Genomic DNA, 19,966 nt, shown 5'->3' with positions numbered 1-19,966 from the left:
AAAGTGTCGGAGAAGTAAAAAAGAAGGTGAAGGGCGTGGAAGTAGTGAAACATCAATATCTGACAAAATAAGTAAAAAATTAACATAGTCAAAATCTTTCTAACGCCGAACGTCATAAAAAAAATAAAAATCCTGCTATTCTATTTGATTGGGCTAAACCTCTATGCCTTTAATGTCTCCGCCACCTCCCCCAATACATCCTACATTATTCTTAGTTGTTTTCCTTCATGTAGAATTAACCTACAAGGAAAGAAAGGGTTTATATTAATTCCGATATTTTCGTCCCATTGACTTGCATTGGGATCGGGTATCGGTATCGGATTAGATCCGATACTTTGACGGTATCGGCCGATACTTTCCGATACCGATACTTTCCGATATCGGAAGGTATCGCTCAACACTATACCTGTGTTCGTACCGAGTAACGAATCCAATGCAAGTCTATGGGAAAGCCAAATATTTTTCTACTGGACCCAACAAACATGTCCTCAGGCACGAGAAAAAAGCTGAAATGGATGGGAAACAAAACTACCGTATATACTTGAGTTTAAGCCAAGATTTTCAGTCCTTTTATTAGACTGAAAGTTCCCCTCTTGGCTTATACTTCAGTCGTTGTCCTGGGGGGGTCGGCGGGGGAGGAGGAGTGGTGACTGTCACATACTCACCTGCTCCTGGCGTGGTCCCTGCATCTCTGATGGTCTCCAGGCACCGGCAGCTCTTCCTGTGTTCAGCGGTCACGTGGTACCGCTCATTAAAGTAATGAATATGGATACATATCTATTACTTTAATGAGCAGTACGATGTGACCGCTGAATAAAGGAAGAAGCTGCTGGCTCCCGGAGACCATCTGACAGTGAGAAGCTGCCAAGGATCACGCTGGGAGCAGGTGAGTATAATGGAGGAGGGTGAGCATTGCACGATATTTGCCTGACCCCGTTCCACCGCCAAGAACCGCTCTGTCTTTCGCGTCCTCTACCTGTGATATTCAGGTCAGAGGGTGCGATGTCGTAGTTTGTGCACATCGGTGGAACGGGGTCAGGCGAATATCGCAAGTGCCGGGGGCCTGAGAGACGAAAGGTGAATATGTGATGTTTTTTATTTTAATCGCAGAAACAGCATATGGGGCATAATCTATGGAGCATCTTATGAGGCCATCAACCTTTGTACAGCATTGTATGGGGCATAACCTATGAAGCATCCTATGGGACCATCAAACTTTATGCCGCATTGTATGGGGCACATTTTTTACCGAGCATCAAGATTTATACAGCATTGTATGGAGCAAATGTTTCTATGGAGCATCTTATGGAGCCATTATTAACCTTTGTGCAGCATTATAAGGGGCATATTTTAATATGGAGCATCTTATGGGGCCCATCATAAACTGTATGGATCATTATATGGGGCTCCTAATTCAATATGGATATTCAAAAACACTTAACCTACTGATGTCTCAATTAAGTTTACTTTTATTTTTATCTATTTTTTTTTTAATTTACCAGTAGTTGCTCCATTTCCCACCCTAGACTTATACTCGTCATTACGTTTTCCCAGTTTTTTGTGGCAAAATTAGGGGTCTCGGCTTATACTCGGGTCGGCTTATACTCGCGCATATACGGTAAATGGGAACAGCATGGAGTAGATGACTGCATGCCCTTTTGACTCACATATGGTATCTGGGAATAATGTTGTCAGACTATTGCCCCAGTTTTACAGATTTATAAGAAGTCCTACCAAACAAAATCTAAAGTTGTTTTTAAATGCTAAGAAGCATTTTTCCTTCATAATTACATTTCTATAATGCAAAATAAAGTAAAAAAAAAATTAAAATTAAAACTCCCTTTAGCATATGTTCAGATGGAGTGCTTTTGCTTTAGTTTTTCACCTGAGTTTGGGAAGGGCGCTCATGTGGCCCTGTATCATACATTTGGGAGAGCTCTCACTCCTACATTTGAGAGTTCCCTCCTTCGTTCAAAATTGTTAGCTAGATAGTAGAATACATATTCCCCAGCACTTTACAATACCAGCTAAAACATGTCCATTTGAATCTTGGGTTTCGCCCACCACCACCCACACATCCATCGCCATATCATTATGTAGCCCTCGTTTGACATTTTCGGAGGGCCAGCAGATGCCGTGAAACCTCAGTTTGGGAAGGTCCCTCGGGTGGCCCCATTGTTGTGAACTCTGTTCTCGGACTCCCTCCTGTGGTCATGAGTGGTACTGTGTGAGTTCTGTCTTTGGGCTCCCTCTGGTGGCTCTTTTGTTATTCTGCGGGACTGTGGCTGGGATCAGCTGCTTCGTCACCTGCTAGTCAGGTTTCCTATTTAACTCACCTGGACCTTCAGTTGTTGCCTGCTGTCGTTGTATTCAGAACTGGTTCTGGGCTCTCCTGACTTCATTCGTATCTGTCTCTTCAAGAGAAGCTAAGTTTTTCCTAGTTCATTTTTGCTCATCTTTGTACAACATGTTTTTCAGTATTTGATGAGTTCTGTCCAGCTTGCTAATATGTGATCTTCTTGCTTGCTGGTAGCTCTGGGGTGCAGAGTTGCTCCCCTCACATCGTTAGTTGGTGTGGGGGTTCTTGCATTCTCTGCGTGGATATTTTTGGATAGGGTTTTATACTGACCGCACAGATTCTTTGCTATCCTCTATTTAGTGATTAGCGGGCCTCCTTTGCTGAACCTGTTTTCATTTCTACGTTTGTGCTTTATCCTTAATTCACCGTTATTATTTGTGGGGGGCTGTTCTAAACTTTGGGGTTATTTCTCTGAGGCAAGTGAGGCTTTTATTTCTCTCTAGGGGTAGCCAGTTTCTCAGGCTGTGAAGAGACGTCTAGGATTTCAGGAACGTTCCACGGCTACCTATAGTGTGTGCGGTTAGGATCAGGTTTGCGGTCAGTCTAGTTCCCACATCCCCAGTGCTCGTCCTGTTTTCCTACTTAGTTGGTCAGATTTGTGATCCTAAACCACTAAGGATCATAACAGTACAGCAGGACATAAAGTGTTAAATGCATAGCAGAAGCGGGATAAGAGAAGTCCTGAGTGCATTTTTTTTTCTTTGCTGCAGTTTGTCTAGCTTCTCTCCTCCCCTTAATCTCTGGGTGGCTCTGAGTTCAGCTGCAGACATGGATATTCAGAGTTTGACTTCTAGTATGGATCGTCTTACTGTAAGGGTACAAAGCATTCAGGATTATGTCATTCACAGTCCTATATCAGAACCTAAAATACCTATTCCTGAGTTGTTTTCTGGAGATAGATCTAGGTTTTTGAATTTTAAGAATAACGGCAAGTTGTTCCTTTCTTTGAGACCTCGTTCCTCAGGTGACCCTGCTCAACAAGTTAAAATTATTATTTCCTTGTTACGTGGTGACCCTCAGGATTGGGCATTCTCCCTGGCGCCAGGAGATCCTGCATTGCTGAATGTGGATGCGTTTTTTCTGGCGCTTGGATTGCTTTATGAGGAACCTAATCTTGTGGACCAGGCAGAAAAGGCTTTGCTGGCCCTCTCTCAGGGCCAGGATGAAGCAGAGATTTATTGTCAGAGATTTAGGAAGTGGTCGGTGCTTACTCAATGGAATGAGTGTGCCCTGGCAGCTATTTTCAGAAAATAGCTTTCTGAAGCCCTTAAGAATGTTATGGTGGGATTCCCCACGCCTGCGAGTCTGAATGAGTCTATGGCTTTGGCCATTCAGATTGATCGGCGTTTGCGGGAGTGCAAACCTGTGCACATCTGGTGGTATTTTCTGAACAGAAACCTGAATCTATGCAATGTGACAGGATTCTGACCAGAATTGAACGGCAAAATCATAGATGTCAGAATGGGTTGTGCTTTTACTGTGGTGATTCTGCTCATGTCATCTCAGATTGTTCTAAGCGCACAAAAAAGTTCGCTAAATCTGTCACCATTGGTACTGTACAGCCTAGATTCATTTTGTCTGTCACTTTGATTTGCTCTCTGTCATCCTACTCGGTTATGGCTTTTGTAGATTCAGGTGCTGCCCTGAATCTTATGGATTTGTCATTTGCCAGGCGCTGCGGTTTTGTCTTAGAGCCTTTGCAGTTCCCTATTCAACTGAAGGGAATTGATGCTACGCCATTGGCCAAGAATAAACCTCAGTACTGGACTCAAGTGACCATGTGTATGACTCCTGCACATCAGGAGGTGATTCGCTTTCTTGTACTATATAATTTGCATGATGTTGTCGTGTTAGGTCTGCCATGGTTGCAGGCTCATAATCCAGTCTTGGATTGGAAAGCAATGTCTGTGTTAAGTTGGGGTTGCCAGGGAATTCATGGCGATGCTCCTTTGGTATCAATTGCTTCCTCTACTCCTTCTGAAGTCCCTGAGTTTTTGTCGGACTACCAGGATGTATTTGATGAGCCCAAATCCAGTGCCCTACCTCCTCATAGGGATTGTGACTGTGCTATAAATTTGATTCCTGGTAGTAAGTTCCCTAAGGGACGATTGTTTAATCTGTCTGTACCAGAACATGCCGCTATGTGGAGTTATATCAAGGAGTCTTTGGAGAAGGGGCATATTCGCCCGTCCTCGTCACCTCTGGGTGCGGGATTCTTTTTTGTGGCCAAGAAGGATGGTTCTTTGAGACCCTGTATTGATTATCGCCTTCTAAATAAAATCACGGTCAAATTTCAGTATCCTTTGCCATTGTTATCCGATCTGTTTGCTCGGATTAGGGGGTCCAGATGGGTCACCAAGATAGATCTATGTGGTGCGTATAATCTTGTGCGTATAAAGCAGGGCGATGAATGGAAAACAGCATTTAATACGCTCGAAGGCCATTTTGAGTACTTGGTGATGCCTTTTGGACTTTCTAATGCCCCTTCTGTGTTTCAGTCCTTCATGCACGACATCTTCCGAGAATATCTGGATAAATTTATGATTGTGTATCTAGATGATATTTTGGTCTTCTCTGATGATTGGGAGTCCCATGTGAAGCAGGTCAGGATGGTATTTCAGGTCCTGCGTGCCAATGCTTTATTTGTGAAGGGCTCAAAGTGTCTCTTTGGAGACCAGAAGGTTTCCTTTTTGGGCTTTATTTTTTTCTTCTTCTACTATTGAGATGGATCCAGTCAAGGTCCAGGCTATTCATGACTGGACTCAACCTACATTGGTTAAGAGTCTTCAGAAGTTCTTGGGTTTTGCTAATTTTTACCGTCGTTTCATCGCTAATTTTTCTGGTGTGGTAAAGCCTTTGACGGATTTGACCAAGAAGGGTTCTGATGTGACTAATTGGTCTCCTGCGGCCGTGGAGGCCTTTCGGGAGCTTAAGCGCCGTTTTTCTTCGGCTCCGGTCTTGTGTCAGCCAGATGTCTCTCTTCCCTTCCAGGTTGAGGTTGATGCTTCTGAGATTGGAGCAGGGGCTGTCTTGTCGCAGAGAAGCTCTGATGGTTCTGTGATGAAGCCATGTGCCTTCTTTTCAAGGAAATTTTCGCCTGCCGAGCGGAATTATGATGTTGGTAATCGGGAGTTGTTGGCAATGAAGTGGGCATTTGAGGAGTGGCGATATTGGCTTGAGGGAGCCAAGCATCGTGTGGTGGTCTTGACTGATCACAAAAATTTGATTTATCTCGAGTCTGCCAAACGGTTGAATCCTAGACAGGCTCGTTGGTCGCTGTTTTTCTCCCGCTTCGATTTTGTGGTCTCGTACCTTCCTGGTTCGAAGAACGTGAAGGCTGATGCTCTTTGTAGGAGTTTTGTGCCTGACTCTCCTGGAGTTTCAGAACCGACTGGTATTCTCAGAGAGGGGATGATTTTGTCTGCCATTTCCCCAGATTTGCGACGGGTGCAACAGGAGTTTCAGGCGGATAGACCTGACCGTTGTCCACCAGAGAGACTGTTTGTCCTGGATAGATGGACCAGCAGAGTTATTTCCGAGGTTCATTCTTCGGTGTTGGTGGGTCATCCTGGGATTTTTGGTACCAGAGATTTGGTGGCTAGGTCCTTCTGGTGGCCTTCTTTGTCACGGGATGAGCGTTCCTTTGTGCAGTCCTGTGGGATTTGTGCTCGGGCTAAGCCTTGCTGTTCTCGTGCCAGTGGATTGCTTTTGCTGTTGCCTGTTCCGAAGAGGCCTTGGACGCATATTTCCATGGATTTTATTTCGGATCTTCCAGTCTCCCAGAGAATGTCTGTCATCTGGGTAGTTTGTGATCGTTTTTCTAAAATGGTATGTTGCCTTCCTCCTCCGATTTGGTTCCGCTGTTTTTTCAGAATGTGGTTCGTTTGCACGGCATCCCTGAAAATATTGTGTCTGACAGAGGATCCCAGTTTGTGTCCAGATTTTGGTGGTCCTTTTGTGCTAACATGGGCATTGATTTATCTTTTTCGTCGGCTTTCCATCCTCAGACGAATGGCCAAACCGAGCGAACTAATCAGACCTTGGAAACTTATTTAAGATGTTTTGTTTCGGCTGATCAGGATGACTGGGTGACTTTTTTGCCATTGGCCGAGTTTGCCCTTAATAATCGGGCTAGTTCCGCTACTTTGGTTTCGCCTTTTTTTTGTAACTCCGGTTTTCATCCTCGTTTTTCCTCGGGTCAGATTGAGCCTTCTGACTCTCCGGGGTATGGATTCTGTGGTGGATAGGTTGCAGCAGATTTGGAACCATGTTGTGGACAATTTGATGTTGTCACAAGAGAAGGCTCAGCGCTTTGCTAACCGCCGTCGCAGTGTGGGTCCCCGACTTTGTGTGGGGGATTTGGTGTGGTTTTCTTCTCGTTATGTTCCTATGAAGGTTTCTTCTCCTAAGTTTAAGCCTCGTTTCATCGGTCCTTATAAAATTTTGGAAATCCTTAACCCTGTGTCATTTCGTTTGGACCTCCCAGCATCGTTTGCCATTCATAATGTGTTCCATAGGATTTTGTTGCGGAGGTATGTGGTGCCTGTGGTTCCTTCTGTTGATCCTCCTGCTCCGGTGCTGGTTGAGGGAGAATTGGAGTACGTGGTGGAGAAGATCTTGGATTCTCATATTTCTAGACGGAGGCTTCAGTATTTAGGTAAGTGGAAGGGCTATGGTAAGGAGGATAATTCCTGGGTTGTCGCCTCTGATGTTCATGCGGCCGATTTGGTTCGTGCCTTCCATGTGGCTCATCTTGATCGCCCTGGGGGCTCTGATGAGGGTTCGGTGACCCCTCCTCAAGGGGGGGTACTGTTGTGAACTCTGTTCTCAGACTCCCTCCTGTGGTCATGAGTGGTACTGTGTGAGTTCTGTCTTTAGGCTCCCTCTGGTGGCTCTTTTGTTATTCTGCGGGACTGTGGCTGGGATCAGCTGCTTCGTCACCTGCTAGTCAGGTTTCCTATTTAACTCACCTGGACCTTCAGTTGTTGCCTGCTGTCGTTGTATTCAGAACTGGTTCTGGGCTCTCCTGACTTCATTCGTATCTGTCTCTTCAAGAGAAGCTAAGTTTTTCCTAGTTCATTTTTGCTCATCTTTGTACAACATGTTTTTCAGTATTTGATGAGTTCTGTCCAGCTTGCTAATATGTGATCTTCTTGCTTGCTGGTAGCTCTGGGGTGCAGAGTTGCTCCCCTCACATCGTTGGTGTGGGGGTTCTTGCATTTTCTGCGTGGATATTTTTGGATAGGGTTTTATACTGACCGCACAGATTCTTTGCTATCCTCTGTCTATTTAGTGATTAGCGGGCCTCCTTTGCTGAACCTGTTTTCATTTCTACGTTTGTGCTTTCTCCTTAATTCACCGTTATTATTTGTGGGGGGCTGTTCTAAACTTTGGGGTTATTTCTCTGAGGCAAGTGAGGCTTTTATTTCTCTCTAGGGGTAGCCAGTTTCTCAGGCTGTGAAGAGACATCTAGGATTTCAGGAACGTTCCACGGCTACCTATAGTGTGTGCGGTTAGGATCAGGTTTGCGGTCAGTCAAGTTCCCACATCCCCCGAGCTCGTCCTGTTTTCCTACTTAGTTGGTCAGATTTGTGATCCTAAGCCACTAAGGATCATAACACCCCGTATCATAAATTTGGGAGAGCTCTCACTCCTGAATTTGGGAGGTCCCTCCCTCTTTTGAAATTGTTAGCTAGATAGTGAAATACATATTCTCCAGCACTTTACTATGCCAGCTACAACATGCCCATTTGAATTTTGGGCCCTACTCGCTATCACCACCACGTCCACCGCCATGTCAATATGCAGCTTCCACTTCACATTTTCAGAGGGCCACAAGGTGCAGTGAAACCTGAGTTTTGTGAGCTCCACAGTTCATTTTCACCACCGGATCACAATGGAGCCACAGTCATAGTGGGTGAAGCCGCTGTAAGATAAATATAATACAGGAGATGGGTGAGCTGTACGATTAATGTCAGTAAATTGGATTCTGACAGACACCAAAAGCTATTGAATTAAATTCAAAATACAGTTTTATGCAAGCGAGGGCCTGTATTGTGGTCAGTCTTCCAGACCTGAAATCCATGTCAGGAACATTCACAAGCCTCATTTTACTTGGAAGCAGCATCCTCAAGGGAAAGAGACAGGAGTGCCATTGACCAATCTGCAAAAGCCTATGCACTTACGCTGGAAACGAACCAACCAGGCAGTTTTTAATGTTTGCATGGGTTAGAGCAACAATGGAGTAATTACTGGATATGTCCCAGAGAGTGACGAGGTCTATGGAGTGTATTACTCAGGTAAAGGCCTTAGCCTGGCAAGGACCATCTCCCAATATGCATAAATCTGTGGCCTGAATAGGTCTGTGGAGCATATTAACCCAGTCTCTTAAAATTTTCAGAAACTGGCCAATACCCCATCACGATTTTTTTACCAAAATTTATAAAATTTAAAGGAAGCTACAGTTTGGTAAGGATATATAAGTCTTACTAAGGAGCCTGGAAAAGCCAGACATGGTCCTTGTCCAGCACCAGACAATGTAAAGTGCTAACGAATATCTATGCCCAATCAAACTATTAATTTGTGAACAGACATATATGCTGACAATGCACAACTGAACGCTGCACTGGGACAATGAACTGGATATGGTTGCTGACTGTTGTGTCTGTGCAACTGCAGGTTGTGGGCAAGAGGCATTAGCACTTGCTTCCTGGACAGCAGATTTGGAAGGACGTAACACATGGGAAGGGCCATAAGTTTCACCCTCAGATTTTGGTACCCAAGCTTTCTGCCCACCTACTGGGGTGCTGTTTATGTCAGGAGTATATGGCGTATGCTAGCAGAGGTATTATGTTGAATTTCACTTTATAAATGGATGTGTGGGTAAGATTTTAGAACTATCAGCATATATATAGAGCATGTTTCATTACTCATATTATTGTTCTGTTTAACGATGAAACCTGAAGAAGTCTGTGGAGTATATTAATGCGTTGATGTTCCACAATGTCCAAGTGCAGTCTCAAAAATCAACATCAGGCTCCCAGATACACGCATATAGAGACCGTGAAAAGGGCAACACAATAAAAAAATTTAATAATAGAATATATATAGATTAACAGTAGAAATTTGATCATTGCACAATGTACAAAGGTTTGCAAAAATTACCCAAGGGGTCTGTATTAGTGTTGAGCGATACCTTCCGATATTTGAAAGTATCGGTATCGGATCGGCCAATATCCCAAAAATATCGGATGATACCGATACCCGATACCAATACAAGTCAATAGGACACAAATATCGGAAGTGATCCTGGATGGTTCCCAGGGTCTGAAGGAGAGGAAACTCTCCTTCAGGCCCTGGGATCCATATTCATGTAAAAAATAAAGAATAAAAATAAAAAATATGGATATACTCACCCTCGGAGGAGCCCTGGCTGTCACCGCTGCAAGCATCTGCCTCCATTCCTAAGAATGCAGAGTGAAGGACCTTCATTGACGTTGCGGCTTGTGATTGGTCGCGTGACCGCTCATGTGACCACTCACGCGGCCAATCACAAGCCGCGACATCATCGCAGGTCCTACACTCACTGCATTCTTAGGAACGGAAGCTGCCGATTGCACCGCTGAAGTCCAGGGTCTGTCGGAGGGGTGAGTATATCCATATTTTTTATTTTTATTCTTTATTTTTTACATGAATATGGATCTCAGGGCTTGAATGAGAGTCTCCTCTCCTCCAGATCCTGGGAACCATACGCACCGCACATGCCTGGGAACTTATAGAAACTTCCGATTCCGATTTCCGATATCACAAAAATATCGGAACTCGGTATCGGAATTCCGATACAGCGAATATTGGCCGATACCCGATATTTGCAGTATCGGAATGCTCAACCCTAGTCTGTATCGTACACACTCAAAGAGACCGTGATGAGGACCTCACAATACATTTTGCAGTTATTATAATTGCTAGAGATAGAGAGTGCAAGATTCACCATTGCACAATGTACAAAGGTTTCAACAAGTTACCCAAGTTGTCTGTATCATACACTCTGAAAGAGACCGTGATGGGGACCTCACAAAATATTTTCCAGTTATTATAATTGCTAGTCATAGGGAGTACAAGTTTCACCATTGCACAATGTACAAAGGCTTCAACATTTAAAACATTACCCACTTGGTGTATACATATAAGACCACTAATTACTTGTATCAGAGATAGGAGGAGTAGGACGTGATTTCCAGAACAAAATGTGTTTTGATTGTAAGGGATGAACATTAAGACAACTTCAAAACAAGAACATTTGGGCTGCATTTATGTTGGGTTGCTGTCATCCATAGCGCTGACAAAGTCAGATGAAATCCAGCCCTTATACAATTTTACAGTGCAAGTACAGAGGAGTACAGTGCAAAGCAGAAAGGCAAGCTGGACGTGTATACTGGCTCAATAAGTCACTGAGCTGTTCTCGAAGAATAAGAAGGAGCTGGAGGAGTGTAACACTGTGCTGCAATGTAAGTCTCAGGAACTAGAGGAAACCCAGAAGAATCTCCAGGAATCTAAACTTCAGCTCACTCAGGAGGACTTTGTGATATCTGCTTTACATACCATAGAGAATAAACTTCACCTTACGGCCAATAAGTTGTTGAGCACTGTGACAGACACCACAAAGGATGTGTCTGGTCTCCACGCCAAGCTGGACTGCAAGGCAGCAGTGGAGCAGCACAACGCCCAGGTCCAGGGGAACTTTGCAGGAGAATTGGATAAAATTGTTGGCAGAATTCAGAAATCTGTAGAGGAGTACAGTACAGTGCAAAGCAGAAAGGCAAGCTGGACATGTATACTGGCTCAATAAGTCACTGAGCTGTTCTCGAAGAATAAGAAGGAGCTGGAGGAGTGTAACACTGTGCTGCAATGTAAGTCTCAGGAACTAGAGGAAACCCAGAAGAATCTCCAGGAATCTAAACTTCAGCTCGCTCAGGAGGACTTTGTGATATCTGCTTTACATACCATAGAGAATAAACTTCACCTTACGGCCAATAAGTTGTTGAGCACTGTGACAGACACCACAAAGGATGTGTCTGGTCTCCACGCCAAGCTGGACCGCAAGGCAGCAGTGGAGCAGCACAACGCCCAGGTCCAGGGGAACTTTGCAGGAGAAATGGATAAAATGGTTGGCAGAATTCAGAAATCTGTAGAGGAGTACAGTGCAAAGCAGAAAGGCAAGCTGGATGTGTATACTGGCTCAATAAGTCACTGAGCTGTTCTCGAAGAATAAGAAGGAGCTGGAGGAGTGTAACACTGTCCTGCAATGTAAGTCTCAGGAACTAGAGGAAACCCAGAAGAATCTCCAGGAATCTAAACTTCAGTTCGCTCAGGAGGAGTTTGTGACATCTGCTTTACATACCATAGAGAATAAACTTCACCTTACGGCCAATAAGTTGCTGAGCACTGTGACAGACACCACAAAGGATGTGTCTGGTCTCCACGCCAAGCTGGACCACAAGGCAGCAGTGGAGCAGCACAACGGCCAGGTCCAGGGGAACTTTGCAGGAGAAATGGATAAAATGATTGGCAGAATTCAGAAATCTGTAGAGGAGTACAGTGCAAAGCAGAAAGGCAAGCTGGACGTGTATACTGGCTCAATAAGTCACTGAGCTGTTCTCGAAGAATAAGAAGGAGCTGGAGGAGTGTAACACTGTGCTGCAATGTAAGTCTCAGGAACTAGAGGAAACCCAGAAGAATCTCCAGGAATCTAAACTTCAGCTCGCTCAGGAGGAGTTTGTGACATCTGCTGTTGTGAATTCCGTTCTCGGGCTCCCTCCTCTGGTCATGAATGGTACTTCGTTGGGTTATGTTTATGGGCTCCCTCTGGTGGCTTTGAGTGATACGGCTAGTCTTTAGCTGGGCTCCCAGCTGCCTCGTTTTCTGCTATGCTGGTTTCCTATTTAACTTCACCTGGACCTTTACTTGTTGCCAGCTGTCGTTGTATTCAGTATTGGTTCAGATCTCTCTGGGACTACTCTTGTGACCTGTCTCCTCCAGGAGAAGCTAAGTTTATGCTTGTTCATTTTTGCTCATTGCTTTTGGAAAATGTTTCTCAGTACATGATCAGTTCAGTCCAGCTTGCTTATATGCTATCTCCTTGCTAGCTGGAAGCTCTGGGGTGCAGAGTTGCGCCCCTCACATCGTGAGTCGGTGTGGGGGTCTTTTTGTATTCTCTGCGTGGATAATTTTGTAGTATTTTATACTGACCGCACAGTTCCCTTTCTATCTTCTGACTATTTAGTTATTAGTGGGCCTCATTTGCTAAAACCTGTTTTCATTTCTATGTTTGTGTTTTCTCCTTAACTCACCGTTGTTATTTGTGGGGGGCTTTCTATACTTTGGGGAAATTTCTCTGAGGCAAGTGAAGCTTTGTTTCTCTCTAGGGGTAGCTAGCTCTCAGGCTGTGAAGAGGCGTCTAGGCAGAGTCAGGAACGCTCCACGGCTGCCTATAGTGTGTGTTGATAGGATCAGGGTTGCGGTCAGTAAAGTTCCCACATCCCCAGAGCTTGTCCGATATTTCTGGTTTACCTATCAGGTCATCTCAAGTGTTCCTAACCACCAGGTACATAACAGTACAGCTGGCCATAAAGTGTTAATGCATCGCAAAAAAGGGATAAGAGAAGTTCTGAGCTCATTTTTTTTTCTCTGCAGTGTGTTTATCCTCTCTCCTCCTCTTAATCTCTGGGTGGTTCAGGACTCAGCTGCAGATATGGACATTCAAAGCCTGTCCTCTAGTGTGGATCATCTCACTGCAAGGGTACAAAGCATTCAGGATTATGTAGTTCACAGTCCTATGTCAGAGCCTAGAATACCAATCCCTGATTTGTTCTCTGGAGATAGATCTAAGTTTTTGAATTTCAAGAATAATTGCAAATTGTTTCTTTCTCTGAGACCCCGCTCCTCTGGTGACTCTGCTCAGCAAGTTAAAATTATTATTTCTTTGTTACGTGGTGACCCTCAAGATTGGGAATACTCCCTGGCGCCAGGAGATCCTGCATTGCTAAATGTGGATGCATTTTTTCTGGCACTTGGATTGCTTTATGAGGAGCCTAATTTAGTAGACCAGGCAGAAAAGATTTTGCTGCCTCTGTCTCAGGGTCAGAATGAAGCGGAGGTTTACTGTCAGAGGTTTAAGAAATGGTCTGTGCTCACTCAGTGGAATGAGTGTGCCCTGGCAGCGATTTTCAGAAAGGGTCTTTCTGAAGCCCTTAAGGATGTTATGGTGGGGTTCCCCACGCCTGCGGGTCTGAATGAGTCAATGTCTTTGGCCATTCAGATTGATCGGCGTTTGCGGGAGCGCAAACCTGTGCACCATCTGGCGGTGTTTTCTGAGCAGAAGCCTGAGTCTATGCAATGTGACAGGATTCTGACCAGAATTGAACGGCAAAATCACAGACGTCAGAATGGGTTGTGTTTTTACTGTGGTGACTCCACTCATGTTATCTCTGATTGTTCTGAGCGCACAAAAAGGGTCTCTAAGTCTGTCACCATTGGTACTGTACAGCCTAAATTAATTTTGTCTGTTACTTTGATTTGCTCTCTGTCATCCTACTCAGTTATGGCTTTTGTGGATTCAGGCGCTGCCCTGAATTTGATGGATTTGGCATTTGCCAGGCGCTGTGGTTTTATCTTGGAGCCTTTGCAGTTCCCTATTCCACTAAAGGGAATTGATGCTACGCCATTGGCCAAGAATAAGCCTCAGTACTGGACTCAAGTAACCATGTGCATGACTCCTGCACATCAGGAGGATTTTCGCTTTCTGGTGTTACATAATTTGCATGACGTTGTCGTGTTGGGTCTGCCATGGCTGCAGGTTCATAATTCAGTCCTGGATTGGAAAGCAATGTCTGTGTCAAGTTGGGGTTGTCAAGGGGTACATGGCGATGTTCCTTTGGTGTCAATTGCTTCTTCTACTCCTTCTGAAGTCCCTGAATTTTTGTCGGATTACCAGGATGTATTTGATGAGCCCAAATCCAGTGCCCTACCTCCTCATAGGGATTGTGATTGTGCTATAAATTTGATTCCTGGTAGTAAGTTCCCTAAGGGTCGACTTTTTAATTTATCTGTACCAGAACATGCCGCTATGCGGAGTTATATAAAGGAGTCTTTAGAGAAAGGGCATATTTGTCCGTCCTCGTCACCCTTGGGTGCAGGGTTCTATTTTGTGGCCAAGAAGGATGGTTCTCTGAGACCCTGTATAGATTACCGCCTTCTTAATAAAATCACGGTCAAATTTCAGTACCCTTTGCCTCTGCTGTCCGATTTGTTTGCTCGGATTAAGGGGGCTAGTTGGTTCACCAAGATAGATCTTCGAGGAGCTTATAATCTTGTGCGTATAAAACAGGGCGATGAATGGAAAACAGCATTTAATACGCCCGAAGGCCATTTTGAGTACTTGGTGATGCCATTTGGGCTTTCCAATGCCCCTTCCGTGTTTCAGTCCTTTATGCACGACATCTTCCGAGAATATCTATATAGATTTATGATTGTGTACCTGGATGATATTTTGGTCTTTTCTGATGATTGGGAATCTCATGTGAAGCAGGTCAGGATGGTGTTTCAGGTCCTGCGTGCCCATACCTTGTTTGTGAAGTGCTCTAAATGTCTCTTCGGAGTCCAGAAGGTTTCCTTTTTGGGCTTTATTTTTTCCCCTTCTACTATCGAGATGGATTCAGTTAAGGTCCAGGCCATTTATGACTGGACTCAACCTACATCGGTGAAGAGTCTTCAGAAGTTCTTGGGCTTTGCTAATTTTTTCCGTCGCTTCATCATCACTAATTTTTCTAGTGTGGTTAAGCCTTTGACGGATCTGACCAAAAAGGGTGCTGATGTGACGAATTGGTCCTCTGCGGCCGTTGAGGCCTTTCAGGAGCTGAAACGTCGGTTTTCTTCGGCTCCTGTCTTGCGTCAGCTGGATGTTTCTCTTCCTTTTCAGGTCGAGGTTGATGCTTCTGAGATTGGAGCAGGGGCTGTCTTGTCGCAGAGAAGCTCTGATGGCTCTGTGATGAGGCCATGTGCTTTCTTTTCTAGAAAGTTTTCGCCTGCCGAGCGGAATTATGATGTTGGCAATCGGGAGTTGTTGGCAATGAAATGGGCATTTGAGGAGTGGCGACATTGGCTTGAGGGAGCCAAACATCGCGTGGTGGTCTTGACGGATCACAAGAATTTGATTTATCTCGAGTCTGCCAAGCGGTTAAATCCTAGACAAGCTTGATGGTCGCTGTTTTTCTCCCATTTTGATTTTGTGGTTTCGTACCTTCTGGGCTCTAAGAATGTGAAGGCTGATGCCCTTTCTAGGAGTTTTGTGCCTGACTCTCCGGGAGTTTCTGAACCGGCTGGTATCCTCAGAGAGGGGGTGATTTTGTCTGCCATCTCTCCTGATTTGCGGCGGATGCTGCAGGAATTTCAGGCCGATAGACCTGACCGTTGTCCACCGGAGAGACTGTTTGTCCTGGATAGATGGACCAGTAGAGTTATTTCCGAGGTTCATTGTTCGGTGTTGGCGGGTCATCCTGGGATTTTTGGTACCAGAGATTTGGTGGCTAGGTCCTTTTGGTGGCCTTCCTTGTCGCGGGATGTGTGTTCCTTTGTGCAGTCCTGTGGGATTTGTGCTCGGGCCAAGCCTTGCTGTTCTCGTGCCAGTGGATTGCTTTTGCCTTTGCCTGTCCTAAAGAGGCCCTGGACGCATATTTCCATGGATTTTATTTCGGATCTTCCAGTCTCTCAGAGGATGTCTGTCATCTGGGTGGTTTGTGATCGTTTTTCTAAGATGGTCCATTTGGTGCCCTTGCCTAAGTTACCTTCCTCCTTTGATTTGGTTCTGCTGTTTTTTCAGAATGTGGTTCGTTTGTATGGTATTCCGGAGAACATTGTGTCTGACAGAGGGTCCCAGTTTGTGTCCAGATTTTGGCGGTCCTTTTGTGCTAAGATGGGCATTGATTTGTCTTTTTCTTCGGCCTTCCATCCTCAGACGAATGGCCAAACCAAACGAACTAATCAGACCTTGTAAACTTATCTGAGATGTTTTGTTTCTGCTGATCAGGATGATTGGGTGACCTTTTTGCCATTGGCTGAGTTCGCCCTCAATAATCGGGCTAGTTCTGCTACTTTGGTTTCGCTTTTTTTGTAATTCTGGTTTTCATCCTCGTTTCACCTCAGGTCAGGTTGAGCCTTCTGACTGTCCTGGGGTGGATTCTGTGGTGGATAGGTTGCAGCAGGTTTGGAACCACGTAGTGGACAATTTGACGTTGTCACAGGAGAAGGCTCAACGCTTTGCTAACCGCCGTCGCAGTGTGGGTCCCCGACTTTGTGTGGGGGACTTGGTTTGGTTGTCTTCTCGTTATGTTCCTATGAAGGTTTCCTCTCCTAAGTTTAAGCCTCGTTTCATCGGTCCTTATAAGATTTTGGAAATCCTCAATCCTGTATAATTTCGTTTGGACTTCCCAGCATCTTTTACCATCCATAATGTGTTCCATTGGTCATTGTTGCGGAGGTATGTGGTGCCTGTGGTTCCTTCTGTTTATCCACCTGCTCTGGTGTTGGTCGAGGGAGAATTGGAGTATGTGGTGGAGAAGATCTTGGATTCTCGTATTTCGAGACGGAAGCTTCAGTACTTGGTTAAATGGAAGGGCTATGGTCAAGAGGATAATTCCTGGGTTGTTGCCTCTGATGTCCATGCTGCCGATTTGGTTTGTGCCTTTCATTTTTCTCGTCCTGATCGGCCTGGGGGCTCTGGTGAGGGTTTGGTGACCCCTCCTCAAGGGGGGGTACTGTTGTGAATTCCGTTCTCGGGCTCCCTCCTCTGGTCATGAATGGTACTTTGTTGGGTTCTGTCCATGGGCTCCCTCTGGTGGCTTTGAGTGATATGGCTGGTCTTTAGCTGGGCTCCCAGCTGCCTCGTTTTCTGCTATGCTGGTTTCCTATTTAACTTCACCTGGACCTTTACTTGTTGCCAGCTGTCGTTGTATTCAGTATTGGTTCAGATCTCTCTGGGACTACTCTTGTGACCTGTCTCCTCCAGGAGAAGCTAAGTTTATGCTTGTTCATTTTTGCTCATTGCTTTTGGAAAATGTTTCTCAGTACATGATCAGTTCAGTCCAGCTTGCTTATATGCTATCTCCTTGCTAGCTGGAAGCTCTGGGGTGCAGAGTTGCGCCCCTCACATCGTGAGTCGGTGTGGGGGTCTTTTTGTATTCTCTGCGTGGATAATTTTGTAGTATTTTATACTGACCGCACAGTTCACTTGCTATCTTCTGACTATTTAGTTATTAGCGGGCCTCATTTGCTAAAACCTGTTTTCATTTTTATGTTTGTGTTTTCTCCTTAACTCACCGTTATTATTTGTGGGGGGCTTTCTATACTTTGGGGAAATTTCTCTGAGGCAAGTGAGGCTTTGTTTCTCTCTAGGGGTAGCTAGCTCTCAGGCTGGGAAGAGGCATCTAGGCAGAGTCAGGAACGCTCCACGGCTGCCTATAGTGTGTGTTGATAGGATCAGGGTTGCGGTCAGTAAAGTTCCCACATCCCCAGAGCTTGTCCGATATTTCTGGTTTACCTATCAGGTCATCTCAAGTGTTCCTAACCACCAGGTCCATAACAATCTGCTTTACATACCACAGAGAATAAACTTCACCTTATGGCCAATAAGTTGCTGAGCACTGTGACAGACACCACAAAGGATGTGTCTGGTCTCCACGCCAAGCTGGACCGCAAGGCAGCAGTGGAGCAGCACAACGCCCAGGTCCAGGGGAACTTTGCAGGAGAAATGGATAAAATGATTGGCTTATACAATTTTAGAAGACTCAGCCTGTCTGCATTTTCCATTAACAGGCGTGTGCACCTATCCGTTATGATTGCACAGGTCGAACTAAAACCCGCTCAGATATTACACTTGTGGCAGGGAGATGGCAGCACCTCCAAGGCATATAAGGCAAGGTCGGGCCATGTGTGCAGCTTGCACAACCAATAGTTAAAGGGCACTGAAGAATCATGAAGGATGCTGGTATGGAGATTTAAGTTCTCCTTCACCATCTTGGTCAACTTCAACCTCTTTGTCATAGTTACAACCACAAATATTCCTTGCTGATGTGATGGTTTAATGAAAATGGCCCAGTTGGTGGACATTCCCCCCCCCCCCGAGTTGCACCTGGTGTGCATGTCCCTCCCTTGTAAGAGTTGGTACTTCTGCCAGCAAAGGTGTCTGAGGGTAATCTTTTCAGCAACAGCCATCACTGAATAGAGCACACAGGAAATATCTCCTTGTACCATAGATCAAGAAAGATGTGCATGCCAGTATTTCATGTTAGACAAAATGTGTTTCACTCGTGTGTCTTTGCAAAGGCATCTGGATATAAACTTTTCCATGTGTGGCAGACTATAAGAGTCAACTTTTCAGTGTCACCACCAGGATGAACACTAACCATCCTTTCCTCCTCATTATGTATTGCCTCCTCCTCTTCATGCTCCTACTCTTCAGACCTTGCATGCTGGACAGGCATGAAGCTGGGATTGGGAGTCCCCTCTGTAGTGCATATCAAAAATTCCTGTTCCTCCTCATACTTCTTCTCCTCCTGTTATTTGTCATCACCCAATGTGACCTGAAAATATTATTCTAGATAAATAAACACTATTTATTTAACCAATTGAATTTTTTTGATCACCTTTATGACACACGCCAACAGCAGAGTAAGGAAAATTATTGACGCCGGTAAACAGTGACGTTAGCGCATCTCCGCAGGCTTTACGCCAGTCTTTCAACTGCTAGATAAATATGTGCTATTTATTTAACCCATGGAAAATTTGTAGTTTTTTATCACCTTTATGAAACATGTGAACAGCAGAGTAAGGAAAATCATTGGCACTGGTAAATAGTGACGTTTGCGTATCTCAGCTGGGTTTGCGTCAGTCGCTCAACTGCTAGATAAATATACTCTATTTATTTAACTAATAAAATTATTTTAATATTGCTTTTATGACACACATCAACAGCAGACTCAGGGAAATTACTGGTAAATAGTGATGTTTGCGTATCACTGCAGGTTTTGCGCCAGTCGTACAACTGCAAAATAAATATTAGCTATTTCAGCAATAGGCGAGAAGTATAATTTAGCAATTAGATTTTAAAAAAGATGTTTACTATATGCTGGCACTGAGGAATATTATTGAGCTGTAAAAAATGATTTAGTATATGCTGGGACACAGAAATATTTTGCAGCTCACAAAAAATTGTTTAGTATATATGTTGTTATTGAGGAATATTATTTGGCTCTAAAAAGAGTTGTTTTGTATATTATAGGATATAGTGGATATGAAATCCTGTCTCTCTTGCTAATCCCACAGTCTGTTCCTACACTATACAACACAATGCAAACTAGCAGAGATCTCCAGCATGTAATTGCAATGTGAACACCCTGCCTGCCTTTCCCTCTCCCTCGTATTAAATCTCTCCCTACGCTATTTCCTCCTAACAGAGAACAAATTATCACTCTCAGCAGCTCTAAAAAGAGCTTTTTTTGATCACAGACTCTCCCTATACACTGCTTTAACTCTCTCTACACTCACACTATGCTC

Source organism: Ranitomeya variabilis, chromosome 5 (genome assembly GCF_051348905.1).
Source record: "Ranitomeya variabilis isolate aRanVar5 chromosome 5, aRanVar5.hap1, whole genome shotgun sequence".
NCBI classification, from domain to species: Eukaryota; Metazoa; Chordata; class Amphibia; order Anura; family Dendrobatidae; genus Ranitomeya; species Ranitomeya variabilis.
Note: the sequence above shows the minus strand (reverse complement) of the source record.